The following is a 6,000-nucleotide window of genomic DNA, read 5'->3' as shown; positions in this document are numbered from 1 at the left end:
TACTTAAATCTATACTCGATGTTAACAAATTTCTCTTCTTCAGAAACGCTTTCCTTCCCGTTGCCAGTCAACATTTTATATCCTCCCTACTTTGACCATCATCAGTTATTTAGCTCCCCAAATAGCAAAACTCATTTACTACTTGAAGCGTCTGATTTCCTAATCTAATTCCCGCAGCATCACCTGATTTAATTCGACTACATTTCAATATCTTCGTTTTGCTTTTGTTGATGTTCATCTTATATTCTCCTTTCAAGACACTGTCCATTTCCGTTCAGCTGCTCTTCCAGGTCCTTTGCTGCCTCTGACAGAATTACAATGTCATCGGCAAATCTCAAAGTTTTTAATTTCTTCTCCATGGATTCTAGTTCCAACTCCGAATTTTTCTTTTGTTTCCTTTACTGCTTGCTCAATATACAGATTGAATAACATCGGGGAGAGGCTGCAACCCTGTCTCACTCCGTTCCCAGCCAGTGCTTCCCTTTCATTAGAGGATGAAAGTCTAAATATGCTTATTGCTCCATGTCCGAGCCACCATTGATCACTTTACATGTTACTACAGTACGTAAAGGAACACAGTTGATTCAGGTGTCTCTCGTTAATCGCCGAATTTCATGATAGGAGAATAGTTGTTAAACCTATCTTGACGCAATTGCAGTTCAACCATCTCTCTTTTTCATTGATGCGCCATATTCAGAAAGGCTAACAATGAGTAGTCGTTGGCAGTTTCATTGTGCAAGGTTGACGGTGCCCTTTTTTTACAAGTCTTCCTGTATTTGTCTAAAGAATGGTTGTGTCAGTGACCTAAGAAGTACCTCATATAAGTTCACTGTCTTAAAGCCCACTTTCTTCCACTTCTGTTGCCACACTCTGGTGCAAAAGCTTTGGCAGTTTCGCTTGCCCTGAATCCTGGCAGATATCCGCTTTTCACCGCTTGCTTCCGCCAGTACCGGCGCCAACATGTGCGTCCGGAATTCACCGGGGATTTCCTGCTGCCTCGTGGCCTCTAAGGTGCAAAATATCCTCACTCAGACGACGCATGGGGAAAGAAGCGTCACTGCAGCGGCAGGAGAGACGTCAGTAACACCGCGCCAGCAACAGCAGTGACGTCAGTAGCTCCACGTAGGCAACAGTGACGCCCCAGCATCGCAGGTCGGAGCACATCTGATGGGAGCTCATGCCCGCTCTCGCTTCCCGCAGCTGTCAGGGAGGAGGAGTGGGGGGAAGTAGTGGCCGTGCAGATGGTGGGAGTAATTCGCGGAACCGCAGGAGCCCGGGTTCATCTCGCCGGCTCCTCGCCGGGGAACCTCAGTAGCCCACCGGCCGCACGCCTCCTCGTGGCCCACGTGCTCGGCTGCGTCTGGGCCTCTGGGTTAAAAGCGCTACAGGTGCCTCGTTGCGCTGCGTCATCCCGAGTCACTGGTGTGGCATTTATCCTGTCCACTGAGAACGGTGAAGCTTAGGTTTTTTCTGGTAAGTGTTACCATTCACAAATACAAATTACTTGCTGGCATCATTTCATGACACTCTCGATGAAATACTGAGGACCTTGGGGCGCATACCATTTTGATTGTTTCTGTAGATATTTATTTATTTTTATTTATTTATTGCCAAATTATAGACCTGTTACCTGATGTTTAAAACAGGTCGTACATCTTACAATTTTCGTTTTTCATCTTTTTAGAGGTTTCCTTTGTTTTATTTTATCTACAACATTTACAAAGAATGATACTTTTCAAAATAACAATAATTTAAGGTCGAAATATAAATAAATTCTGTTGTTTTTAAGAAGAGTATACAAAGAAGATATGATAGAGGAGAGATTTGTTAGTACCATCACCGAATGTGACTGACGGTGAATACCTCGGAATAGTTTCTTCGAGCCGTTGACCGCCAGTCACACACACACACACACACACACACACACACACACAAATGGTTGTTAGTAGAGAAATAATGTTGCTTATCCTATTTATTACTAATCCTGTGTATTAACTACTTTAGGTGCCCATCCATGTACAGCATTTGCTGATTTCTTGGCTAGACCGCCAGCACCCTATGCTTATTTACTGTCACATCTCAGCTTCCTCCTCCTGTTCCTCGTCATTCTGTAGATAACTGAAAGTCGTATCGGACTGTTGTCACATGTACTTTCGACTCGAGCTGAATTACAGCTGTGTCTCTGTTTAGAATGATTCAATGGCCACAGAATATTTTGTCTCTTATGTTTCACTATACATAATATAACAATACTTCTACATGTAAATTAATGCCGTATTACAAATTCAAAACACTGTAGCGAAAACGAAACCTTAACTTCAGACAAGCGCTATGTTTCATTGTAAAATAATTTCACTGAAAATGTGAAACAAGTTTGGGGGTGCTATTATCTCTTTTCTGGTTCTTGATATTTTTAAATTTACTCAGCTACAACTTTTCGTTAATTCTGGAAGTGTAGGAGAACGTGAATGAAGATAGAAGATGATTTTTTTATATACTTGGCTACTTTTGCAGGCTGTCTTAGCAACTGAATACTATGACACAATATTTCATAAGAAATTTATCGAAAACGGCTTTGCCGCAGTGGTAACAACCGTTACCGTCAGATCACAGAATTTAAGAGCTGTTCGGCTTGTCTAGCACTTGAATGGGTGATTGTACGGGTCTGCCGAGCGGTGTTGGCAAGCGGGGTGCACTCAGCCCTTGTGTGGCCAGTTGAGGAGCTACTTAAATGAGAAGTAGCGGCTCTGGCCAAGAAATATGACAACGGCCGGGGTTGGAGGGAGGGATGGGGTAAAGGGGGTCAGTTTGTGGACCACATGCGCCTCCTTATCCGCTTCCAGTGGCGCCTATCGGTTGAGGATGACACGGCGGTCTGTAGGTACTGTTGGACCTTCCGAAGACTGCTCGGACTGGGTTTCGTTTCTATATGACAAGGCGAGACCCAGAGTAACTTTCACCGAAACAAAATGTGCGACAGGTGGACAGCAGAATACTGATACTGAAATAAAACAAGGAACTATCAGCTGAGAGGAATACAAGTATTACAACGTATTACTTTCTAAAGAGGGACGTAATAAGAACGAAATCTGTCTAAGGATACCTCAGGAAACATTAAATAAAATTCAAATGGGTTCCGTTTTACTGTCGTAAACAATTACGAAGGCGACAAGAAAAGATTGAAAGGGACTATCATACACTGTGAAGGATAAATATTGACAAAGACGCAAAAGGAGCAACGAAGATTGGCAACCATATGAACTGATTTAATAACAAGAAGTTGCCGAATATCGAGACTGCAAACAAAGACAAATTGATGAAAAAGGGTGGTGAGAATATAAAACGATGCGCGTAAAGAAACAGAACCGTAAGCTGAAGTGATATGGCCGTATAAGGAGACTGATCTAAAATCGTTTGCCAAGTAGAGTATGGGAATGGGAAACTATAGGAGATGATAATAATAAGAAGAGAGAGAGACCATTAGAAGACCTGCCAAAACAAGTTAGTGATGGAGGGAACAGGAGTTGGTCAGGACAGGGATTCTTGAAAACCGGAAGGGAGAAACGTCCTATGTGTCTGTAGGGTGCTTTATTTCTTTCCCCGAAGTCTTTTTCCCGTTTTTCTAGGGGCCGACATTGTTATTTCGGATTTTGATGTATGTGTCAGTGACACTTGGTGGTCAGATACCATTCCTAACAGCGCTACTCCCCTCCCCTCCCCCCCCCCCCCCCCCGGTAAAGAATGTGTGTACCCCATCTATCTGCATCTAATGCAGACCTCATGTTGACGTTTGGTAACATTTTCGAGTAATTTGCATACTTTGTACCCGAGTTGGGACTTGGGAATCAGCCCTTCATTTACCTAGAAGGATGTGGGAAACCACCAAAAATTACATACAGGTTGGCTAGCTCTCCAGCCCTCGTTGTTAATAAGAGAGGTGGATTCCACTCGCGGCAGGCTCGGTTCCCCGTATCCCGGAAGCGAGAGTTTAGCGGTGTCGTCTATCCCAGTGGGTCCTCTATGGCTGTAACTGTTAGTACCAGAAGAAAATGGTTGTTATACCTACCAAAGCCGTACGCAGAGTCAAATAACTGCACAAATAGTTGATTCTAAACTAGCTTAAGTTAAATAATGGCATGGCTGGCATGTGTGCGCCCAAACCGCGAGCGACTGTTACAAATTGCAGAGGTTTGCAAGTGTATGCTGTAGGCCACGAGTAAATATAATTCATTGATTTCATGAAGCATTTGAAAGGTAGAAACTACGTTACACACTGAGCTGACGAAAGTCAAGGGACAGCGATGTGCTCATATACAGATGGCGACAGCATCGTGTGCATATGGTACAAAAGGAGTTGCCATTTGTCCTCAATTAATTCTTGTGGAAAGGTTTCTCCTGCGTGAGTATGGCTGCACGACGTGAATTAACAGCCTTTAAACGTGGAGTGGTAGTTCGCGAAAGACGGACAGGAAATTTCATTTCAGAAATCGTTAGGGAAATCAGTATTCCGAGATCCACAGTGTCAAGAGTGTGCCGAGAATATATTTCAGGCGTTACCTTTAACCACGAACAACACATTGCCTGATGGCCTACACTGAACCGCCGAGAACAGCAGCGTTTGCGTATAGTGCTCAGTGCTAACAGACAAGCAGGACTGTGTGGAATACCTGCAGAAATCAATACGGGACGTGCACACGTGTTGTGCGTGTACAGTATAGAAGAAAGAACACATTATTATATTTGTAGGTGATATGAGGATAAAAAGGGGCGCCATTTAGTAACCGGAGATGCCACCTCTGGCAGCAACAACGGCTCCAACGCGTGTGGAATTCTGATTGGAGTGAGCTTGGATAACAGATAATGGTACGTCGTCCCATTCTACTGCAGCTTTTTGCCTGAGTTCATGAATCATACAGTCAGGTGAGAGGCGGCAGGCCAGTCCCTCAGCAACTCACGACCAATTGCAGTGGGTGAAGGATCTGCAGAACATGGAAGTCAGTGCGCCATTCGAACATCTCCTGTATCCATATCGATCAGAACAGCTGAAACAACATGCGGTCTGGCGTTACTTTGTTCAAATACACTGAAGGAAAAAAATCGCAACACCAGGAAGGGGTTGTGCGACATCTGAAAGATGACGTCTGCTCTAATTTCGCGCCATTCGTGTAAGATTGACTCTAGTAGCGCCACTATGATAATCCAAATCCGGTTTGCTTTAAATACACGCTGTAACGGTCGTGAGCGTTAGTAAAGTAGCCGCTATCAAGCCTTCACTGAGTCTGAACGAGGTCGTGTAATAGGGCTACAAGAAATTGGAGGCGCCTTTTGCAATATTGCCGAAACACATATCAAGAATGTAACCATTGTACGTGGTTGCTGGCAGCGGTGGTGACCAGAATTTCAGAATTTACAGTCGCAGTGTAATCCCTGCCACAGTACTCGCTAAAGCCTGTGCGATGGTAAGTGAGCGAGATTCACCTTATGAGAAAGGATTTTCGCATAGATATCGACCGCGTGTACCTGAATGGTGGCAAATCAGACTTACATCTACTCTGTAATAACAATGATCCCTCAAGCAAGTTAGAAATGCAATTACACGTCAGGATGGATCAAAAGCAAACCAGAAGATGCTACCAATGTGACAATAATACGGTCGCCAGCCTAATTAGGCATTAACTGAGTTTCTTCCGTGTCCAAGTTGGTATATATTCATGCAAAACAACAAGTTGTAACACTGCATACTATAGTAGAATCTTAGAACCAGAAAATCTATTAACTGGTAGATTCACGTTCGGTACTGATATGGAAAATCATGAATACATAACACTACACTATAATGTTTACTACAAAACATTATACCGTCTATTAATCTGATTAAAATCGGGCATAGGTTACCCTAGAAATTGTACTTTCATACCACACACAAAATGTCAGTTTTGATAAAGATAAAACACTGATAAATTTAACTTTTGCTGGTCAAACCAATTTAGCACACTTCAG

At 43.4% G+C, this 6,000-nt stretch overlaps 1 protein-coding gene across 1 annotated transcript in view; it reads left to right on the top strand.

Annotated features, from left to right (window-relative positions):
- Positions 1–1,334: 1,334 nt before the first annotated feature.
- The window catches only part of LOC126279611 (solute carrier organic anion transporter family member 74D-like), a 186,171-nt gene continuing 181,505 nt past the window's right edge, over positions 1,335–6,000 (top strand). The window contains exon 1 of the mRNA XM_049979692.1: positions 1,335–1,473. The gene's annotated coding sequence lies outside the window, so the exon portion shown is untranslated. The remainder of the gene's footprint in view (positions 1,474–6,000) is intronic.

This window comes from Schistocerca gregaria, chromosome 1, assembly GCF_023897955.1.
Source record: "Schistocerca gregaria isolate iqSchGreg1 chromosome 1, iqSchGreg1.2, whole genome shotgun sequence".
In the NCBI taxonomy this organism is placed as follows: domain Eukaryota; kingdom Metazoa; phylum Arthropoda; class Insecta; order Orthoptera; family Acrididae; genus Schistocerca; species Schistocerca gregaria.
This window is presented reverse-complemented; position numbering and strand designations above follow the sequence as displayed.